Source organism: Bidens hawaiensis, unplaced genomic scaffold (genome assembly GCF_021521415.1).
Source record: "Bidens hawaiensis isolate Kalapana, Puna unplaced genomic scaffold, B.hawaiensis_p1.1 tig00007678_1, whole genome shotgun sequence".
In the NCBI taxonomy this organism is placed as follows: Eukaryota; Viridiplantae; Streptophyta; class Magnoliopsida; order Asterales; family Asteraceae; genus Bidens; species Bidens hawaiensis.
Window position 1 is genome coordinate 23,840 of NW_027491534.1, and position 22,496 is coordinate 46,335.

The 22,496-nt window shown below is 34.0% G+C and overlaps 2 pseudogenes across 1 annotated transcript; both read right to left on the bottom strand.

Moving 5' to 3' along the window:
- Positions 1 to 1,348: 1,348 nt before the first annotated feature.
- LOC143635751 (protein RESPONSE TO ABA AND SALT 1 pseudogene) lies at positions 1,349 to 2,053 on the bottom strand (annotated as a pseudogene).
- An 11,159-nt stretch (positions 2,054 to 13,212) lies between these two features.
- LOC143635752 (wall-associated receptor kinase 2-like) lies at positions 13,213 to 19,756 on the bottom strand (annotated as a pseudogene). Its single transcript, XR_013154120.1, has 4 exons — positions 18,699 to 19,756; positions 14,902 to 15,070; positions 13,327 to 14,486; positions 13,213 to 13,256 (listed from the first exon to the last, which is right to left on the bottom strand). The product of XR_013154120.1 is annotated as a wall-associated receptor kinase 2-like (transcript).
- Between the last annotated feature and the right edge of the window lie 2,740 nt (positions 19,757 to 22,496).

A 22,496-nucleotide genomic window follows, 5' to 3' on the forward strand; every position in this document is an offset into this window, starting at 1 on the left:
AACATGTATGATGTTTACCTTACAAAATACGGGTCGTCTTCCCAAATTCATGACTCGTTAAGAGCTGTTGCCCAATCCCAATCCCAAACCGACCTTGAAATGGGGATGTACTACATGATTTGGGAAGACGCCGGTAAACGTCAAAAGGTAAACACCCCAAGCAGTGAACTTGGAAGGTATGGTGGTACCAACTTTGTGTAACACATGACTCCGGATGAATTTAGAAGTCTTGATTTGCTGGCTTGGTGGAGAGGTAAGGAGGATGAGTTTCCGATCCTCGCCGCCATGGCCAAAGATTTACTAACGGTCCAAGCTTCCACGGTAGCTTCGGAGTCTGCTTTTTCTGTTTCTGGCAGGGTTATATCGATTAGGAGGACTCGACTCACTCCACCAGCTGTAGAGATGTCGATTTGCTACAAGGATTACTTGGACTCTTTAGAAAGGGCACAACATCAACGCTCACTCGAGGGGGAAATGGACTATGAGGCGGGCTTGTATGAAGACGAGGTCAATCAAGGACACACTCAACCAATGACCGATGAAGAAGCCGCGTACGACGATTACCTAAGGAATAGCTCGGGATCGGGTAGCGAAGAAAATAATGAGTAAGAAACAGCAAGTTGTTAATGTAATCGTGTCTAAGCATTCTTTAATGTTTGTATTTTTGAGTTACGAATATGCGATAACGATTTAATGTTTGTATTTTTAATGTAAAAGCTATAAATGAAAGTTATGTGTTTTTAATCTTCCAAGCAAAGAACCCTAACAACGAAAGCAAAGAATGGAGTCAGTCCGTTTTGCCTTGTAGTTACCGGTTTGCCTTGTAGTTACCGGTTTGTTTATACTGTGAAAAAATAATGGTTATTTAAAAAAAAAAAAAAAAAAAAAAAAAACCGGTCAACCGGTTAGACCGGTTATTAAAAAACCGGTTAATAAAAAAACCGGTTTATTAACCGGTTCTAACCGGTCCTAACCGGTTAGACCGGTTAGGGTTTTGACATACAAAAACCGGTTATTAACCGGTCCGGTTATTAACCGAACCGGTTTTTTTCCGGGCCAAAAAAAACCGGTCCGGTTAATAACCGAACCAGTTTTTTTAAAAAAACCGATTTGTGCACCTCTACATCCAGGTGTTCAACAAATATGCTATTTCCTTTTTCCTTTTCCTCGAAAAGACAATAAAATATAACTATATCATATTACACAAATATGTTTTTGAAAGAAAAAAAAAACAAAATAAAACGAATCTAAAAAAGCTACCCTTCAACTCATTTTAACAGCAACAAGTTTTTAATACAATTTAAACACCTTTTTTACAAGGTGAGATGCTTACAAGCGCCACGTGGAGTCACCGTCGACTCTCCCCGTCAGCCTGCCATCCCCACATCCTAATTTTCAGCTGTAACTCCGTCACAGCCGCCAAAAACTTAACGTTCTGCACGGGAGTCAATATCTCGACCACTCTCCGCCGTTTTCGTCCTCAACATATCCGCGTTCCCCACCACCACCTCCATTGCCGATGTCAACACCTCAACCGCGGACTCCATTTCATCATACCTCCCATCCACAAGCGAATTCTCCCCTCTCCTCGTAATCTCCACAATCGGAGGGGCCGCCACGCTCTCTTGAATCCTCGCCATCTCATTCTCCAGCCGCCTCTCCTCCTCCTTGGTCTCCGCCCGCAGCCGGTCCATCCTCTCCACCTGCTCATATCATCCACGGCCGCCCGAACTATCCGAAACGCTAACCCGGGCTTAAACCCCGCCACCCAGAAGAAACTTTGTTCAAAACATGAAAACCAAGGCGGCGAGAACACCAACGACACGTCATGGTTCGCGATACGCGATTTCTCCTCGTAGTACTGCTGGTAATGCGCGAGAACCCGAGCGGTTAAATCTCGGAGTTCTTCGTTGCTAGAGGTGCCAATATTTCGGAGAGTTGACCGGAGATGATCCCGGTAATGCTCCTGGCGGGCTAGCCATCCCTGGAAGAAGTTTTGGAAGTCGGTTACACTTGTGTTGGATGTTCTTCGAGATTTGGTGGACATTTTGGGAAAAATAATGATAATGAGGATGACGGTGTTGGTCGGATGAATGAGAGCTTATATCACAGCGGTGGATAGGGATGTTTTGGGTAGATAGTTCGAGATTTGTCAAGCTGAAAAAAGTGACACATGGAGAAACCCTAGTTAGAAGGAAATTGTCCATGAGGGACACGTAAGCGCCTTTTGTAATCGAACTTTGGTGTCCGTGTCATTGGAGAAACAACAAAGGACTGGATCGTTGCTCTTTTTTTTTTATTCAACATTTATCTAGAATATCATATTTTTTCCTTCAAAGCATTTATGAGTTATTACCAACAACTCATTATCAATTGCTACAACAGATGTTCAATCCTATCAATTGCTACAATACTATGACTCTGTTGTCATAATATAAGGCCAAAAAGTTAGTGATTTACGATATCAAATTACGAAATTCATTATATATATACTAGTTTTAGAGTCCGTATCATACACGTGATAATTCAAATTATAAAATTATAAGTAAAACAAATAATTACATAGCGTATATGAAAAAAAATGCATTACATCTATACTTGTATCTATATAATGTATACATAAATTGATTTTATTTATATTACAAAATTATTTTTTTAAATGAACTTAATAAAAAAATGCTTGTGCAAAAACGTACCCGAGGATATTTCTTTCTATTGAAAAATTCATTCTTGATGTCATATATGTATAATTGAAAGACTTTTGGTTATGAACCAATTTCGGAAATAAAGCTTCTCATACGATAGTAGTTCTAACCACTCAGTTTAAATACAAAATGACCGTTACCTTTATTGATATATTTATCAACTTACCACTCATTAAAGGAAAGTAGAACATTAAATTGTAACAATGGATGTTCTTCAAGAGCTATGTTTTTCTGAGCTATACCATGAAAAAGATTTTGATAAGTTTCAGAGGGTTTCTCAACTTTCTCATATTGACAACATAAAAAATAACATGTTAACCCATCTAATTTTGTGAATATTTTGTTTCATTTTTAGCATAGTTTTCCACAGCATGCTTCCCATACAACGTTCTGATCACTATTGAAGGACAAATTAATGTTGACATAAATATTTCAAAATTGATAAAGTTAGAAGCATTAATAGGCATGGGGGGTGGTATGTCGAAAGTGTTCGCAATCTTTTCTTACATTTTAATAGTTGAGGGAAAATAGTCAGTTTGTCAAATGCCGAACCTTTTAATTATTTTAAAAAATGCCCTTAAAAATAAATTTGAAATCCGAATCATGTTTAAAATTCTAATTTTCATACTTTTGACATTTTAAAGTCAACACTTTTAACCCATAACAAATTTATCGATAAATCTATTTTGCATTCTCAAACTTTTAAAAATACTTAAAATTTTCATTTTTGACCCGTAACAAATTTTGACCTACATGTAATTAACTTATATCAAATAATCTATTTACCAACTTTTAGCCTATAATATCAAATTTAAGTTCCATAAAAAAACCCGAAACAATTTTCATTTGAGAAACATGATTTGTTAATTTTTGAAATTCACCAAGTATTTTGAAATATGTAGTAAAATAATATGTTAATATTTATATTTATAAAAATATTATATAAATATAGTGTAAAAGGAAAGTGAATAATTATTGATTTATTAAATATATATTAGGGTATGTTAGTTTTGGAGGGAAAAAATTGTGAGAATTAACCAAAACATGACAAGTGTCCATATTTATTTTCTTTTATTAGAATAGGTAGATACTGTCAAGTTAATAATTTATGTCGGTCAAAAAACCGGACACGAAACGAGAGCTTTGGCACATGCGTTTAGTGTAGGGCTAATATTCTATATTGTTATTAGGATTGTGTATGTCGTTCTAGTTTGATTTTCAGTCGTTCTATTACAGACTCGGTACGTTTATTTTGTACATTTATTATCTAAACTTTGGAGAAATAGGAACCCTATAAAAGGGTCACTTTACCCATTTCTCCATACAACTAATATTCACACAACCTTAGGAAATAAAGCAACTCTCATCATCATCATTATCATCATCATCATCATCTTCTTCTTCTTACTTTCTAGAATAAACCAAACACTCCAAGATCCGAGATCTAGGTTAACCACTAGTGATTTCCACTAGCTAGTGGTCCAGATTGGCTTGAGAACTTAGTTGTTAGATCCGTCACGGGACCTACAAGTGGTATCAGAGCTTTCGGCTCAACCTTTTGTGGTTTTAGGGTCAAAATTTTTGGATTTTGAATTTATTTTATTTGAGGTTGCTTTTGTGTGAAAAAGTGGGTTACGGGTTCACGAAAGGAACTCACAGTTTCCTTGTTCTTGGTTGTGAAAAGTGTTTGAAAAGGAATGTTATTTGGGTGATTTGAGTTGAGTATTGTGAAATAGGAATCCATTCAACTCGATCCAGTCTCATCCATTCGAGTGGATTCCATCCATTCGACCCGCGTGATAGAAATCGAGTCGAATAGCAAATTCGAGTCAAATATCAATTCGAGTTGAACTCATATATCTAGTCGAGTCATCATTCCAATCGAGTGACATCTCAAATTAAAAAAAGAAAAAAAGAAGTCGACTCAAATTAACAATTCCAATCGAGTCACATTAACAATTCCAATCGAATCTCTATCAACTTAAAAAATCCAACTAAAAAAAAGGATTCGAGTCATACTTAAAAAAAAATCAAATCAAAGCATTCGAGTCTTCTTAAAGAAAAAACTAAGAGTCACATAAAGTACATGCATACGTGTGTGTATATATACATATAGTATATACACACAAACAACTCAAAACAAATCTAAGTTTTTATTTATTCGAGTTGAGTTTTCGAGTCCAGTCGAGTTTTTCAAGTCAAGTTTTGAGTCGAGTTTCTAGTTTCGAGTCGGGTTTTTCGAGTCGAATCGTTTTCATGTTGAGTCGGGTTTTTCGAGTCGAGTCAAGTTTTGCGTCGAGTTAAGTCTCGAGTCGAGTCGGGTTTTTCGAGTCGAGTCGAGTTTTTTGAGTCGAGATGTTTTCGATTCGAGTCGAGTTTTTCAAATCGACTTTCAAGTCGAGTCAAGTTTCGAGTCGAGTTTTCAAGTTGAGTCATTTGAGTCTAGTCGGTCGGGTCGAGTTGAATATGTATATAAAAAAGTTAATAAATAAATAAAATAACAATAAAAAAATGTCTTATTATCCTAAGCTTGAAGAAAATCTGGATATGAGGGAAACCAAAAAGAAATGTTAAAAGGAGAATTCGACACGTTTAAATATAAAAATATTCAAGGAGAATCGATTGACTCTCTCATCAACAAATTTGAGTCACTCGTCACTAAAATGAGAAGTGCCGGTATCATCAATGGTTTGTCTGAGATCAACATGAAGTTGTTGGATTCACTGCCTTATACATGGAACAATAGTGTGGTCACTATCAAGAGAACCACAAACATGAATACCATATCACACTCAGAGTTGACTTTCATCATCAAGTCTTTTGAATTAATGGAAAATAAGCTTAAAATGAAAGATCAGTCCAAAGAAAATAAAACTGGGACAAGTGCTGCAGGTGGAAGCAGTCATGCATGTCCTATCATTCCCGAGGCACACACAAATCTGCGCACACAAGCTTGCATTCATAAAGTTGAGTTCTATAGACATAACTATGATGTTTTAAAAGAGAATTCACAGTTAAAAATTCTGAACAAACAATGTGTTAAAGCTGATGAGATTTACACCACTAAGATCAAAATTCACCATGACGACGTTGCAAATTTAAAAGTAAAGATTTTTCAGTCACAAAAGGAAGTTGAATATTACAAAAATATAATTACAAACTTGAAAGCTAAAATTGAAATTTAGAAACTGAGCTTTCAGAAAAAAAAAATCAACTTCTGAAAAACATGAGATAGCCGTTGAAAAATTTGATTTAGTGTCAGGTAATTAAATGATATTCTTGGAGCACAGAGGAGTGCTTATGATTATTCATCTGTGCCCCCACCATTAAATGATAACTACACTAGCCTACCTCACTTTAGTTATAACACCCCTCCATAGGAAGAAATGGTATATGGAATTGGTCATGTACCAAAACCAGTAACATTTGTTCCTCCAGCTTCTGAAGCAACAGCTCCAATACCTGTGACTGTTGATTATAGTGGTGATTCATCCTGTTCAGCAGGTTGTGTTGAAGAAAGTGGGTCGGTGGAAACGGACACGAGTTGTGATTATGAAACCGTTTGTGATGAAACTTTTGTTGAAAAATGTGTCAATGAAAGTAGGTCTGTTGGGGTGAACATATCAAGTTGTTCATCATCAAGTTGTGAGACTGAGGATAATTCAAGTAAAGGTAAAGTTTTTGAAAATGAAAAGGCAAGTACTTAGTGTAAATATGTTTCACCAAATAAACGATCATTTTCTCAAACAACCAACCAATCAAGAAATCCTCAGCCATACAACTTCTATGATAACAACTACTGTGGTCATTATCAACAAAATTTTGTTGATCCATATTACACAAATACGTTTTATTATCATGTTCCTTTCCAAGGATCACCTTTCCCACCGCACCAACCACTTTATAGTTCAGATGAGTTCTATGGCACTCCTAGGAGAAAGGGTTGTTTTGTGTGTGGTCACTCTTCTCACCTTGCAAGACATTGCAAGCACTGGTTCTAGCAACAACTTGATATTCAAAGGCGGCTTAGTCAGTCCCCAAAAGGAGCTTTTAGTAGACCAGATTCAAGGACAGATCAAGCTGATAGTGAACTCAGTGAAATGGATGTGAGATCCAAAGTAAATAAATTAAAACACATAAAGAAACTTTTTTGGAAAACCAAGAAGGATAAACTCAAAAAGGATTCTAAGACTGTAAAGTCTGAGGATTCACCAAAAACAGTTTTAAAAACAAGAAAAGAGAAGTCTAAAATTGCCAAAACCAAGGAACAACTTTTTACTTGGATTCCTAAGGACTACTCTTCATCAAGTGAGGCTTCAACAAGAAAGAAATGGTTTTTAGGAAATAAAATTAAGTTTGGTCGGTTTACGATTGACCTTCCCGGGACAAAAGTATCCCGGGAACCCATGTCTATTTAAACGTTTAGTGCATGCATGGTCAATCAAGGAGGACTATCAATAGTATTAGGTACTTAGATAGTGATTGCATCTGGCATATGATGGGAGACAAACATGTGACATTCGTCAATTTCGGGTCTTGTTTGTATTCGTTTTTGTATTTGTTTATTATGTAAACCGACCCGATTTGTAAACCGAAGCTTATGTTATAATCAAAATAATGGATTTATGTCACAATATTGTTTCACACTTGTTGGGTCTTGAAAACATCCTATTTTTATTTTTATTTATTTATTTATTATTTATTATTTTGTTGTTTTGTGTTTTTGTCTTGATCCATTTTGCATGAAAACTCTTGTGGCTCACACCCATATTTGACCACCAACATTACAGTATATATACATCACCTTTCCTCTTTATTTTCCCTTGCTACAACTCCAAAAAAAAAAACTCTCTCAAACATCAAAGATTCAAGGTTATCTTCTTAAGTGTTCTTGAAGGTTTTAGTCTTTCATCTTAATTAGTTTATGTAGCCTTATTAATACTTGTTTATGGTTGTGCAACATATATATAATATACACCCCTTGTTTACCTTTGGTAGTTACGTCTCCGATTCCGGTCGGTGAGGTTTCGGACCTCATAAGACAAGGCTTCATGGAGGACTTCGTGTCCTTGATATATATACATCTATATAACTTGTTCATACATATTAATCTTGCTTATTTTAGTTTGTTGGTCATGTTTACAAGTTCCATGGTTATGGGTTTTTAAGAGTCTATGCTTCGGTTTAACCGTAAATAGCTCTAAACCGTAAACCGAACTTTGTTACTAGTTTTGTTTGTTTAAACATACTTAGTGTTAGATCTAAGTTTCTAAAATCATTTTTACAAATTCTATGGTTATGGGTTTGTAGAATCTTACCTCGGTCTTAACCCGAAACATGATCCGAACCGAAAACCGAACTTTTGTTTAAAGACTTTATTGTTAAATTTTGGTATTTTTTTATTTGTACATTATTATACAAGTTCTTTAGTGTTTGGACATGTGGAAACCATCTATGAACTTGTTGTGAGATGGAAACCGAACCAAACCGATTCTTACTCGCTTAAGACACACAAGTGTGTTTTTTTAGCCATCAAGGCTTGTATATTTCTTTAAAAATAGTTACAAATTGATTTTTAAATATTTTCTTAAGTACTTGGAAATGTTGGATCCAACTTGATCTCATAACAAAGTTTGGACCGACAAAACCGAACACTCGCTTAACGTGCGTTGTTAATCCTAAAACAATGGAACTACATACTTGGTTAAGTCTTATTAAATTTTATTGAGTTATCTCATAACATTCAATATTTTGGAAAGTTGACTTTGGGTTTGACCAATTATCAAGACCCGAACCGACAACCCGAACACTCAATAAAAAAAATCCGTTTTAGTATCTTTATTCCAAAGGTATTTGCATTCTTGCATTTTATCCACCTTATTACTTAACATAGGTTGAGTAAACATTAAGGTTAGATACTTTAACCCGGTTTCAAGCAAACTTACATTTTTAAAGGGTTATTATTATAAATTCTTAAATAGTTACATTTTAAAACCTTGAACTTTAATTATTTACATTTCTCAACATTTATTTTGTTTAAAGACCTTCAAGACAACCTTTCTAAATTCAAGACTTCTTTTCTTTTTAGGCATTGTGCGTTAAACTCGTCGTTCCGACAAATCTCCAAATTATCATCTTTCAAGTTTACTACTTGAATGTGAGTACTTCATACCCCATTTTCCATCTTTTATTTTGGGGGTGACATTTCATACTTATTCAACAAAATGCTTTATATTTGAATCTTAAACCACAAACGTAGTTGTATACTTTACCTAAATAATTGCTCGATTTGGTGTTCTATGCTTATATGTCTATGTGTTTATCGCTTTTGGTTGGTGGAACTATAAAATCCTAGACTATTTGGCATCCCCTTATAGCTAGGTGTCACTAATGTGTTTAGCGATATCTATTTAACCAAATTACCACTTTTATTTATCATTTCGTATGCAAGTTTTGTGGGTATCTTTATTATATACTAATATGATTAAACTTATGAATTGCTCACAAACCTTTGTGTTGACAAACTTTATTTTCTGAAATGTTGCAGGTTTGCATCTTGGTTGATTTATGATTGTGAAGAAAACGACATAAAAACCTAAGGATATTAGTAAAAATGAACAATATCAAATTTGCCATAATTTGTGATATCTTGTTTATGGTTATTTTATGTATAATTGTTATGTGACATTTTCGATGTTGTGAAATGAAATGAGTTTATTAAATATTGTCACTTAATTAGTGTCATGTGCTTATGGACAATCGTTACACCTCGGCATGTTCCGCCGCCTTTGGTCGGGGTGTGACAAAACACTTGCTATTTGATGCTAAACCATTCGATGGCGGATTCGATTCTTTCATAAACGACATGGGAGGACAAACTTCAAGGAAGGGGAGTGTTTCATACGGTACTTTGTGCTTTAACAAAGCTCGCCTTGTTCAAATGGTTCAACCACAGCTCATAGAGCGTTTCTCAAACTAACCTCGTTCAACTGCTCCTCTCAAGTGATGGATCCAGCATCAGCTGTTGGGTCTCGGTTTGAATCTCTTCAACTCTGTTATACAATGTGATAATGCATACTTAAGATAGTCCATCTGACAACAACTTTGCTGACCTTTTCACTAAAACCATCGATCATACCCGATTTAAATGTCTGGTCGAATCGTTCGGCATGATCAATTTTGATTAAAGTAACCTATCTATCTTTTTATTTTAAAATTGTAAATATTTTTCAATATATCACAATTTTAGAAGGAGAAAATGAGTTATCTATAACTCACCAAAAAGATTTTCACTTTGTAAGTTTAAGAAAAACTAAAATGAATCATTTGACTTACCCAAAATATTTTACATTCTTTTAAGAAAATCAGAAGAACGTTTCTAAAAGTGCTATCTCGTTAAAAGGGAGCTCCTATTTAGAGGGAGTCGAATAATTAAAACTTTTAAAATTTTGAGAAATTGATCCAACCCTTGGAAAATGATAAGAAATTATCCTTAACTATTCCAGCACATGAAAAGAGTATATCAAAAGCCAACAAGATCATTGCTTGATGTGTAGATAGGCTTGACAAATGAGTAAGTGTCATAATGATATAAACTTAAATATCTGCCTATGCTAGTGGTTACACGTTATGAAGCGGTTGCCGACTCCAATAAAAGTCATATCAATGAAAGCAGAAATGTAATTAAACATGTCATACCCAAGCCCCTCTTTACCTGATCATAGTTGTCTTATGTAATCAAGTGTCAATTTTAATTCTGTTGAGTCAAGAAAAATGTCAAGAAAATAAAAAGTGTCAGAAAAGAAATGAAAAGAAAATAAAAGAAAGTTTAAAAGAGGTTTGTCTTAGGATTTTTAATTGATTTATTTCTTCATTTATTTTGATTCAAGTCTTGGACTTTTTCTGCGCGATAATATGGTATTATCCGAACTGATTGTTAAGGCTCTGAATCTTCTACTTTATTTTATTTTCTTTCTCTTGTTCAAGCCTTGGAATTTCTCTGTTTGTAGTCATACAAGACCTGATTGTTAAGGCCCTTAACTTCTGCTTTATTTTAAATTTCTAGATAGAGTCAAGTGTCCAAAATAAAGTGTCTAAAGTGTCAATAAGCGTACTGTGATCAAATAAGAAATGTTTAAGTCAAGTTGAGGTGACATGTGAAAACAAACTAAGCCCAAGGTATGATGGAGTCTGTACCATGTCATATTAAATGGGGACCACACAAGCATTGTGCCTAATCTATACCTTAACATATCACATTGACATCTAAATACTTGTTAAGTTTAAAGTGGACAAATTATATCTATAATCGATTTTAGGCTCTTGACATAATAACGTCCAAATAGAAGTGTAATCTAGAACGTTAACAGATAATGTGATACCATGTTGTGATCTTTCTCACAAAAATAATTTAGTAAACTTTTAAGTAAATATTTTTGATATATAATATTAATTTCTTCTTTATTTTTTATTTTCTTTTGTTTTATTTTTTGTTTCAGCTTCAAAATATTATGTATATATTTTTGTTATTTTAAAATATATGAAAATGGCAAAAAGATTTTAAGTTTTTATTTTGTTCGTACATATTTTATTAAACTTTGTTTCATTCAAAATCATGTGTTTTGTTGTCAAGGTCGTTCATGCAAAGTTTGTTGGAAACCCATGACTTAAACAAATCATTTACAAGTTGAGGGACTGAAATTGGGAAGGTTTGTGAACGAATTCTTCTCTGACCCTCGAGAGGGTCTGTGAATGAATCTTATTCTTTCTAAGTTTTGTGCAGTTATACATGGACAGGTGGATCAAGATCAAGTCTGCTTGGAGTTGCAGATGTTGAAGCGCTTAAAAGAAAATGAGAACGTGAAAGTTGGTGGTTGAACCTAAAAATGAACTGATTGTATCTGAAGAAAAGGAAAGAAACCAGTCGGCTCAAGAAAGTCAACAAAAGAAAATTAGATGTCGAGCCTCCCGCATCTAAGGTTTCTAAAATTTGTTGTTGCCGATCCTTCCCAGAAAATAAGATTGAAGTTCAAGTGTACAGACCGGAAAATAAAGAACTGTCCAATATCCAATCTGGTTCAAGATCCTAGATCAAGACAAGTACTAAGTTTCAATAAATAAAGACGAAGCAAAGAACTTGACGAAGGTTCCTCGACATACTCAATCCTAGAGGGAGATTGCTGGGCCAATATTCTATATTGTTATTAGGATTGTGTATGTCGTTCTAGTTTGCTTTTTAGTCGATGTATTACGTACTCGGTACGTTTATTTTGTACATTTATTATCTAAATTTTGGAGAAATGGAGACCCTATATAAGGGTCACTTTAACCATTTCTCCACACAACTAATATTCACACAACCTTAGGAAGTAAAGAAACTCTCTGCTCATTCTCTTCTTCTTCTTCTTCTTCTTCTTCTTCTTACTTTCTAGAAAATAAACCAAACACTCCAAGATCCGAGATGTAGGTTAACCACTAGTGATTTCCGCTAGTTAGTGGTCCAGGTTGGCTCGATAACTTAGTTGTTAGATCCGTCACGGGACCTATAGTTCTTCGGGTTTCAAAGTTTTAATTCCAAACCCGAAACCCAACCGAAATCTCTCAAAGTTTCTTCGGGTTCGGGTAATTCGGGTTTAGGTTTTTCGGGTTGGGTTAATCAGGTTTCGAGTATCCTATAGAAATAGAAAAAAAACTACATTGCTAAATTTAAATGTAACGTATTCTTCTTTACTCGTAATGTAGATAAACAGTAACAAAACAAAAAATAAACCAATAAAACATCCTAAAAAGAGTAAAATTTAACAAAGTTCAGTCATAATAAACAAGGCCGACATAATCATCAGTATGCCATAATTAGGGTGTTGGATTATAGTTGTTTTTAGTCATAAAGTGAAACATTAATAAACAATAAATATTCAATTCATAATTGGTGGAATGAGACAAAATTTTGATAATGTCAGCAACTAAGGCTTAGCCTATAATACTTAAAAATATATATGGTTTTAAAAACTAAAAGTTTATTCGGGTTGACCTGAAACCTAGAATTCGAACCCAAGAACCAACCCGAATTACTTCGGTTTAGGTTAGCCTTTTCTCGGGTTCGGGTTTCTCGGGCCGAGTTACTTTATACGGGTTTTTTCAGATTGGGTTTCGGGTAAAAGTGACAGCCCTAGTGGGTGCTACACCATCTCTTTTGATTATTGGAACAAGTGACAAAGCATTTCCGGATGCAACAATCGTCATGGAAGCCGTGTAGTCACAACACGCTCGACAACTAAAAATGAAAAAAACTTCATGGATCACTCAACTTAGTGTAGCTCTATAGTAAATGAAATGTTGGAATATTACATGTATAGAATAAAAGAAGAATGAATTTAATGTACAAGAAGATGAATATTAGAAATATAAGAAAGCTGGATGATTTTGTCGATCACAGCCTAAGCCTTTAAATAGGCTATCTACAATTACAACGAAAACAAGAATACTTGAATATCAAAGTACGTTTATTTTAGGAACTACTAGCTAAAGACCTGCTAGCTCTTCTCCCAATGGCTGTTTTAAGAGTTTTAGTTATATTTTAATAAATTTTGTATGGTGGTTTTTATTTTAAATAGTCTAGTACTGCTTGAACCATATTCTCCACGAGCACGACTATTATTAGTATGATTAAGACGGACAGTATAAAGGTCATGATCTTCACTTTCAACCAATAAGCAACTTGATTCCTTGTAGTTTTCTTTACTAATCCAAGGATGTTTTTGAAATTGCATCAATGTTTCAAGCTCAATGGTCACTTCTTTCATGCTAGGTCTGTTTCCACCTACTTGGTTAAGGCATCTCCATACCAAGTCACCTGCTGCTTTAAGTTGCTCAACACTTGCCTCATTTACCACTTGATTATCAAGGATCTTAGTCAATCGTGTTTCCTTCATCGCCTTCATAAAATATGTTGCAAGATTTCGGTCATCTAGGCATCTTTCTACACTGAGGGGTTTTTCACTTGTTAATAGTTCCGCAAGTACCACTCTGAAGCTATATACATCGCTCTTTCCTGTTAGTTTTCCTGTATGAAAGTACTCCGGATCTAAGTAACCCAGTGTCCCTTGAACTGAAGTAGTGACTTGATCGTGGCCCAATGGGACTAACCTTGAGGCACCAAAATCTGCAATTTTAGCTGTATAACTATCATCCAACAAGATATTAGTAGATTTCACGTCTCTATGTATGATGGACATTCTAGTATCTGTGTGAAGATAAGCGAACGCACTAGCTGATTCATGTGCTATCCTTAAACGATTATTCCATGAGAGTCTTACCATTCCATTTGTTTTGTCATGGATTTGATGATGAAGAGTGTCATTAGAGACAAACTCACAAACTAGTAATGGTACATCTGTTTCCAAACAACATCCTAAAAGCCGCACCACATTTTGATGATTAATTTATGTAAGAATCACCATTTCATTTATAAATTGTTCCCTCTGTCCTTGGTCCAGTCTTTGGGACTTCTTGATAGCTACCACACGCTTATCTGGTAGAGTCCCTCTGTACACGATACCGTTACCTCCTCTTCCAAGAATCCTATCTTCCGCACAATTATTAGTTGCTTCTTCCAATTCTTCGGCTCGAAAAATTTTCACTGAACCAGCATCACTCCCCTTATTTTTGAGTTTATTTTCTAGTAGCGCACCCCCATTTTTCTCAAAGAACTTCTCTCTTAGCTTAACTAGCTTCCACTTGTTGGCGGAGAAGTACAACACTACCAATCTGATAGGAATCATGCTCAAGTTATAGTTTAAATGTCATTTGTGTATTTTGAGAGGGGGTCAAGTGCAACTAATAATTCTATAAATAGGTATTATTAGCTAATAGGGAGAGAGAGTAGATTTATGTTTAAGATGGTAATACCATGGCTCCTGCGTATGCAGCGAGAGGGCTAGGCCCGGGAATTTCTTGTAATCTTTCTTTACATTTTCATTAATACTATCGTTCGGTTCTTCGTTTGCCTTATTCTATTATCTAATCTATCAAACCCTATCAAAATCCGATCATTATTGCAAGCATTACAACCCCTATACCTACAATTAGTATTATGGGTTACCATTACATTTCAAAAGAAGAAACCAAAGCTATTAATGCATGGAAGACTGAGGAGCTAGGTACAGAGTATGATGCATGGTTGTTGGTTAATTGAAACTCTAGCTAATTATTTAGCAGCCACCTGAAGCAAATAGACGCATAGAAAGTGGTAATCTTGGCATCACCATAATACCCTCGTTTGCATTTGCATGTGTAGTTCCCTGGAGTATTCACACAAGTTCCATAACATGGAAACTTGTTTTCCACATCATTACATTCATCAATATCTGCTAAATTTATAAGTAAAAGAAAATATCAATCATCAATATGATGGATTATAAATAGAGAAACAAATAACATTGTGGATCTCTAAGGGAAATTAATCTTCTGGCTCAAGGTACCTTTGAATTAAGTTAGGAGTAAGTTATGGTATGTTCTTTAGGATCCTTACTAGCTTATTCAGAGGAGTGTCGTCACTTGATTTGAGATTGATCTCACACATATGGATACCATGAATAAAACCTATGATTACCTGCTTACATTCTCGTAATTTTGAGCCGGTCATGCCAAAGTCGCCCTTCAACTGGGTACTTGTGCAGATGGTAAAAGATATGCAAGCATTTTTTTACACATATATGGGGCATTTTAGATATGAAGTTAACGAAATTATTAGAAAAACTATTTGTATAAATGCTTTGGAAAGTTTATAGGTAAGTGGATTATGTAATATTTCCACAAATATTAAAATACTAGGTGTTTGGGATTGCTTCACCAACTTATAACTTATTAATTTTTTGAAAAGTAATAAGGTGTTTGGGATTGCTTTTGGTGTGAGAGGAAAAGGTTAATAAGTTATATTTTTGTAACTTTATTAACTTATTAAAAAGTTATAAGAAGGTAAAATAAGGAATCCTTAACACCCGCTATGAACTTTGTTGAACCTCTTATATATTAATCTAGTGTTTAAGATACTTCAGCTCTGATGTGCTTTAGTTTCTACATATTTTATATTATAATCTCTTATACTTTTGGGTATTTTGGAGCTAGTTTTTATGTAATTTTACTCATTTCTGGTTCACATAAAGATTTTGAAGATTTCAGAGACAAAAGACAACGAGCTGAGTAAATTGAATCAAACATAATAACTATTTATCGGTTTTATATTTAATATTTAATGTTAAGAGAAACTAATGGTTATAGATAAAATTCCAAATCATATTCACCTATTATTAGTGATTACGTAAGTAAATCTGCATTTAAGAAAATTAAATATATAAAGAAAATTAAATTGAAGTAGTTAATTGTTTGTTTGGTGTTGCAATTCGCATTACAGATGGACTTTTAAATTGTGATTTGGGCTTTAACATTAAAGTATCTGTGCTACATGAAGGAATAAAAGGAATTACGAATATCCTGGCCCATGAGAGCTAGTAACAGGGGCCCTAGCTACAAGGAAACAAAGCCACATAGGTTAAACTGTTAAAAGTATAGCAGAGTTATATCAGAGGGTATTAGAGTTCAACTTTGGTTTAGAGCATTTTTCGTGTTTTTGATATCATTTGAAGTTTTATACTCTCTACGAAGAGTTCCATTTATAAGACATTTATTTCTGTTTTTCATGATTATGAGAGGCTAAACTTGTTAGAACTGGCTCTGTTTTGGTTAAATAATAATCGATTAATGAGCATATGCTTATTATCTAGTTGTAAAGTTTGATTTTTATCGCTTTATTCTGTTACATACTACTAAGTTTGATATTATCTTTGTCCAAATGAATCTCGTGTGATCTTCTCTTGCATGAGTTAGTATCGTTTTGGTTTAGGGTTGCATCCTTTATTGTTTACTTGATGTTTTCGGCTAAATTGTGGTAGATAGTTGCGAGATTCATTTGGATAATTAGAGTCCTACCCGGATAATTAGAGTCACTTATCTTGCTATCTACCCATTTTAGGTCGACGGTTGCGAGACATCGATTGGTTTATCTTTATTATGTTTGACATGTAAGTTGAGTTATTTAGCGGTGTAAGTTGAATTTCCCATTTTCCCTAGACCTGTTAAGAGTACGAGTCTTAGAAGAAATCGTTTTATTGAGACGTACCCGAAGATATAGCGCCGATTACTGGTACATGCTTTCGAGAACTTGTAGGGGTTATTAGCGAGACCTACCCAGAGATCTAGTTTCCATTGGTTATCCCTAGTTAGTTATCTGTAGACCCGGGTTTCACATGTTTGTTAGCATGTGAGGCTTGTTGATCATCATTAGGATACCAAACATAGGTGGTTTCATTTGTCATATTTGAGAGTTCTCCCGTCATTTATCGTTAGTTTTCTTTAGTTTGTTTATTTATTTTTAGTTATTAAATTAGTTTTCAAAAATCCAAAATCAATTAGTTGCTAGGACTCAATAGAGCTTCAGTATCGAGAGTCACCGTACGTGTCTACGGGTTCGATATCCGGACTTACTAGAATGTGCTGCTACACGACTGGGACAATTGCGGTTGTGTGAAGCGTGGTTAGGCATTTCCCTTAGTATTGACTTGTTTTTAATAATAAATCTTAAATATATATAAACGAAACCTTTAAAAGCTCTTTGGTTGCTCCCTATATTCTTTCAAGCTACCAGATTGCTTTATTTGTAAATGGAGGTTTCTTATGCATTTGACCCGAACTCATGGGTATGGGTCTTATCAAACCCAGATAACCCTTAAACGGGTTATAATATCCATTAAATTAAAAATTAATCTCACTAAATTTATAATATATATAAATGAAACATTTAAAAGCTCTCTTGCTGCTTCATATTTCTTCTCAAGCTACCAGATTGTTTTATTTGTAAATGAAGGTTTCTCATGCAATTGACCCGAATTTATGGGTATGGGTCTCACTAAACCTAGATAACCCTTAAACGGGTTATAAAATCTCATTAAATTAAAAATTAATCTCACCAAATATTTGATGTAAAAACCCTATAAAATAGGGATATACTAAAATTTAATATATGATTTTTTTAAAAGATTATTTATAATTAAGAACAATTTTATACTAAAAAAATAAGCGGGGTCTCGAGTCTTACCAAACCGATATAACTTTTAAACTAGGTTATAACGTCTCATTTATTCGTGTAACTATTTTATTATTAAACGCTAAGTATATTATTAACTTTATTACAATAAATAAAATTAGAATTTAAAAAAATATATAAATATTATAAACGAATAATGTAAAACAACCTCCGTAATACAGGGGGATAAAAACTAATATATATATAAACGAAACCTTTAAAAGCTCTCTGGTTGCTCTCTACATTCTTTCAAGCCACCAGATTACTTTATTTGTAAATGAAGGTTTCTCGTGCATTTGACACGAACTCACGGGTATGGGTCTTACCAAACCCAGATAACCCTTAAACGGGTTATAACATCCAATTAAATTAAAAATTAATATCACCAAATATTTGATATGAAAATCCTATAAAATAGGGATACACTAAAAATTAATATATGATTTAATAAAAAAATGATATTATTTATAATTAAGAAATAATTTTATAGTAAAAAAAATAAACGGGTCATGGGTCTCACCAAATCCAGATAACCTTTAAACCGAATTATAACATCTTATTTATTTATGAAACCCTTTGATTATCAAACCCTAAGTATATTGTTAACTTTCTTAAACAAATAAAATTAAAATCCAAAAAAATATATATATAAATATTACAAAAAAATAATGTTACGAGGAATAAACTAGTTAATTGTACGCTAAGATAGTGGTTATATGAAATATTAAAACAAATAATTTTACACATCATTGGCATTTCGGAGCAACAACTTCTCCATCTCTTCTCATAGAGGTAAGGTTTATTGTACGCTAAGATAGTGGTTATATGAAAATAAATAGAACTTGGTTTCTTACCTAGGCAACCAGGAGGTAAATAAGGATTTCCCTTATAGCCTTCTTTGCAGATGCAGCGGTACCCACCCGAATCCCTTGTTGAGTTGACACACTGGCTATTCGAAAGGCAAGCAAAACCATCCATTGCTTTGGCTTCCGCACAGCTCAGGTTACCGATAGCCCATTCAAGAACTATTGGGACTGTTGCTTCAATTCTATCTGCTAAAGAAGGATCTGTTAAATCTGCTGAACCGTTGAACTTGAATGCATCCCCCTCACCCACAAAAGCAAAAGATCCAGGATTAACATACGGTTCACCATCTAATGCTCTAACCCGAGTCTGATAGGAGTTTATATCCTTGGGTATGGAGGACTGACAACAACCACTCCCAGAACATTGGTCAGCTAGAGCGTCCTCAAGGTTTGAGCAAATGGCCATACAGCCTGTAGACACATTCCTGGCCTTTGTTTCCGAGACCAGCCAGGCGTAATCATAGCAACCAAGGACGGTGAACTTATTTACTTCTGAGAAGGTGTACGGCCCATCTCTAAAATCCGTGGTAATATTATATTCGTATGTAGCCACAATATTTGAAACGCGTAGCGTGGAATCAGATATCTGTTTGATGGACGAATAGTCACCTTCTGTGAAAGACACCTTTGGAGGATTTAAAGACTTGTTGCAGTAAATATCAAAGCCAGTGTCTATAGAGCAATTTGAGTTAATGCCAATGCCAAAAGGGTAAGGAACAATTAAGTCTCCGCATCGGCTGTCACAGCCTGGCTTTGATAAGTTTGTAGCGTTAACGATGCTAAAAGTTTCGGGGGCGGGATTTGTATCAGATGTTGTGAACGGGGGCATTACTGCTACAACACACATTATTAAAGCAAAGGTTTTCATGGCTTCAAATTATAACATTTGAGTAGTCCAGCCTTAATCTATGTACTTATATATATAGCTAGCTAGGCCACAACAAACAACATGCATATATTCTGAAAGAAAAAACAAAAATATTTTACTATTTATAGTTTCATTATAAGAATAACATAAAATACATATAGATAGCATCTTCTTGTTTTCTCCGTCCGGTTTCAAATGCATAACCACAATATTTATTAACCTGTCTAATTAAACTAATATGCAAGATCGTAAGTATCGACATAATGTGAAACAACCAACAGCTGAAATGCTCTTGGCTAAGATTACAACCAACTAAACAAAAACCTAAGACTTTTACCTTAACACCACACACAGAGTTGTACAACTCTCGCTAGGCACTAGTTATCAAATTAAAATTTTATGCATACTTTTTTGAAATAATTATCTTTACTATATATAAAGCATCAGTTAGAGACCTCTTAATTTTTAAGAGGTACCAAACTTATTGCTCAATGTACTACTCTCATTGCATGTCTTAAGTTAGTTATATGGGTATTATCGTCTTTTAAACAACACCCTTTCACTACACATGCAATTGTTGAATTACATTTTCAAATTTTACCCCTAAGCTATAGTTAGTTTTTGTAAATTTAAATAATATTATTCTTTCACCCCCTTAAGTTTACCCACATATTTCTCATATTTCTATTTTTTTTTCTTTTGCTTTTATATATATCAATATATTAAGTTTTTCTAAATTTCGAACATACCATTGTGATGTGTTTATTTTTATCTACGTTTTAGATGTAAATTTTATTAAATACTGAGATTCGGATTATAAGGTACAAGTAATAGCTACGTTAACATACAACTCAATTAAGGGCCAAAATTGCAATTATTTCCCTATTTAATCACTTAACTTTCGATTTAAAATACCAAACATAGTAAAGTAAAGAAAATGTTCCCTCCAACTTTGCAGTTTTTTTATGTGGTTTTTCAAAAGCTCCGTCGGTTTCTCTCCTCAAAATAAATTAAGTCACATTATCTTCAAATGGCTTCCTTCAATATACATCATTAATTCCTTGCAGGTCTTGGATTGTAGGCGATCTGGAATACACATCAAGGTTTGTTATTTTCTCCGTCAAAATTCATATGTATTCTATATTTTAGGTTAACTATCACCATGAATTCATCTGGATTTCCTAACAAATTCATGATTGTTTCTTAAACCCAATTGTGCCGCTGATCAAGTACGAAGATGACTACGCCGACACCGCTGGATCGGTGACAATCTACACTCGCTTTCAATATACGTTTGGTTTTGACCAGGGACATGAAGATCGAGGATTTGGATGTGAAAACCATGGAGCATACCACTGTCAATTATGATCTAGAAAGCCAAAAGAGCATTCATCGGAGCCGGAGTATTCCACCCAACGCTTTTTACATAATGCTTTTTGTAGCAAAATTCAAGCTGAGTTCAGATGGTGGGATCAAATTGATCAGGTATGATGTTCGCTTATAATTCATCTTGATTTTTATACAACATGCTAATCATAATTTGATCTTGATTTTTATTCAATTATGCTTCTTCTTTTGCTATTTTTTATTTTTTTCAACATTCTATTTGCATATTTGTTTGTATTTCCATGTAGCTAATTTGCCCTAATTTGAATATCATGACCTAATCTTTGTTTAATTTGAATCAATATATTAAATCAATGAGAATTTACAAATTGAATTAATATTATTATGTGTATTATACCAACAGGCTTTGTTAACACAAAAATTGATCATTGTAACCTGTAAATTTAAACATGTTTTCAAAATTGAGACTAAAATAGTTGTATTCGGGTGCTATTTTGAAGTTTCTATAGTTTAAACTTTTTCAAGTAACCCGTTTTGGTTTAATCATTATTTATGCTCCAAATCAAATAATAATGTAACATTTACATGTCTATGCTTGATAAAAGGATTATGTGCCAACAGATTCGACAATTTTATTGCGAACTTGACGTTTTGTTAGTCTTATGTTTTTTTTTCCTTTCTCAGTTGTTGCAGTGCTGTAGGACTCAAGTTGGATTAAATCGATTAGGTATTATCTCTTTACTCGCATGAACAACCTTTCCATGGTATGTGTATATATGTATATATGTATTTGTGTGTGTCCATGAATGTTTCTATATATCTATATCTATGCAATTGTTTTTGGTTGTTGTAGTGCTGCAATCAATCTTTAGCGAGGTTCCCTGGTGATTCTTGGATGCATTGTGTATTATAACTGATGATATGAACAAAGAGAATGTAACTAAGACTGATGTTGTAGTTGCTCAAATAAGCATTAAATCAAAAGATAAATTGCATACGGGTCCTAACGGTATACTTGCTCTCATCACTATAATGATAGTCAACTTATTTTGTACCATATTAGTTGAAAAGATGTTTAACACGTTGATGATGTGTTTAAATAAAATTGAGTTGCTCTTCATGATCTTTTTATTTCGCTGTCGTGCAGAAAGTATTCTGATTTTAGTGTGCTTGAGCAAGAACTTTGCATCAATTGTTGCCAGCTCCATCTCTTGTGAGGATCAGTTTGCTTGGTATGGTTCACCATGTTTTAATATATTTTTTTTCAAATTAAAGTTCTATTCATTGAGAATTCAAGTACAAAATCTATTTAAATTTCTTCAAGTGGCAATCAAGTATTCCCTTTAAATTTTTAAGAATGTTGACCTTAATTTTAACCTCAATTTAGGGGTGTACATAAAACCAAATTAAGCGAAACGAAACCGATGTGTTATTGGAATTTATGTCATCAAACAAGGCTAACAATGAGTTCATTTGAGCATATTCCAATTTGAATCATAGAGCTGCATCTATCATTTATTAAACATTTTTTTTGTGTTATTAATATCCAACTTTTACCTTTTTTGGATAGA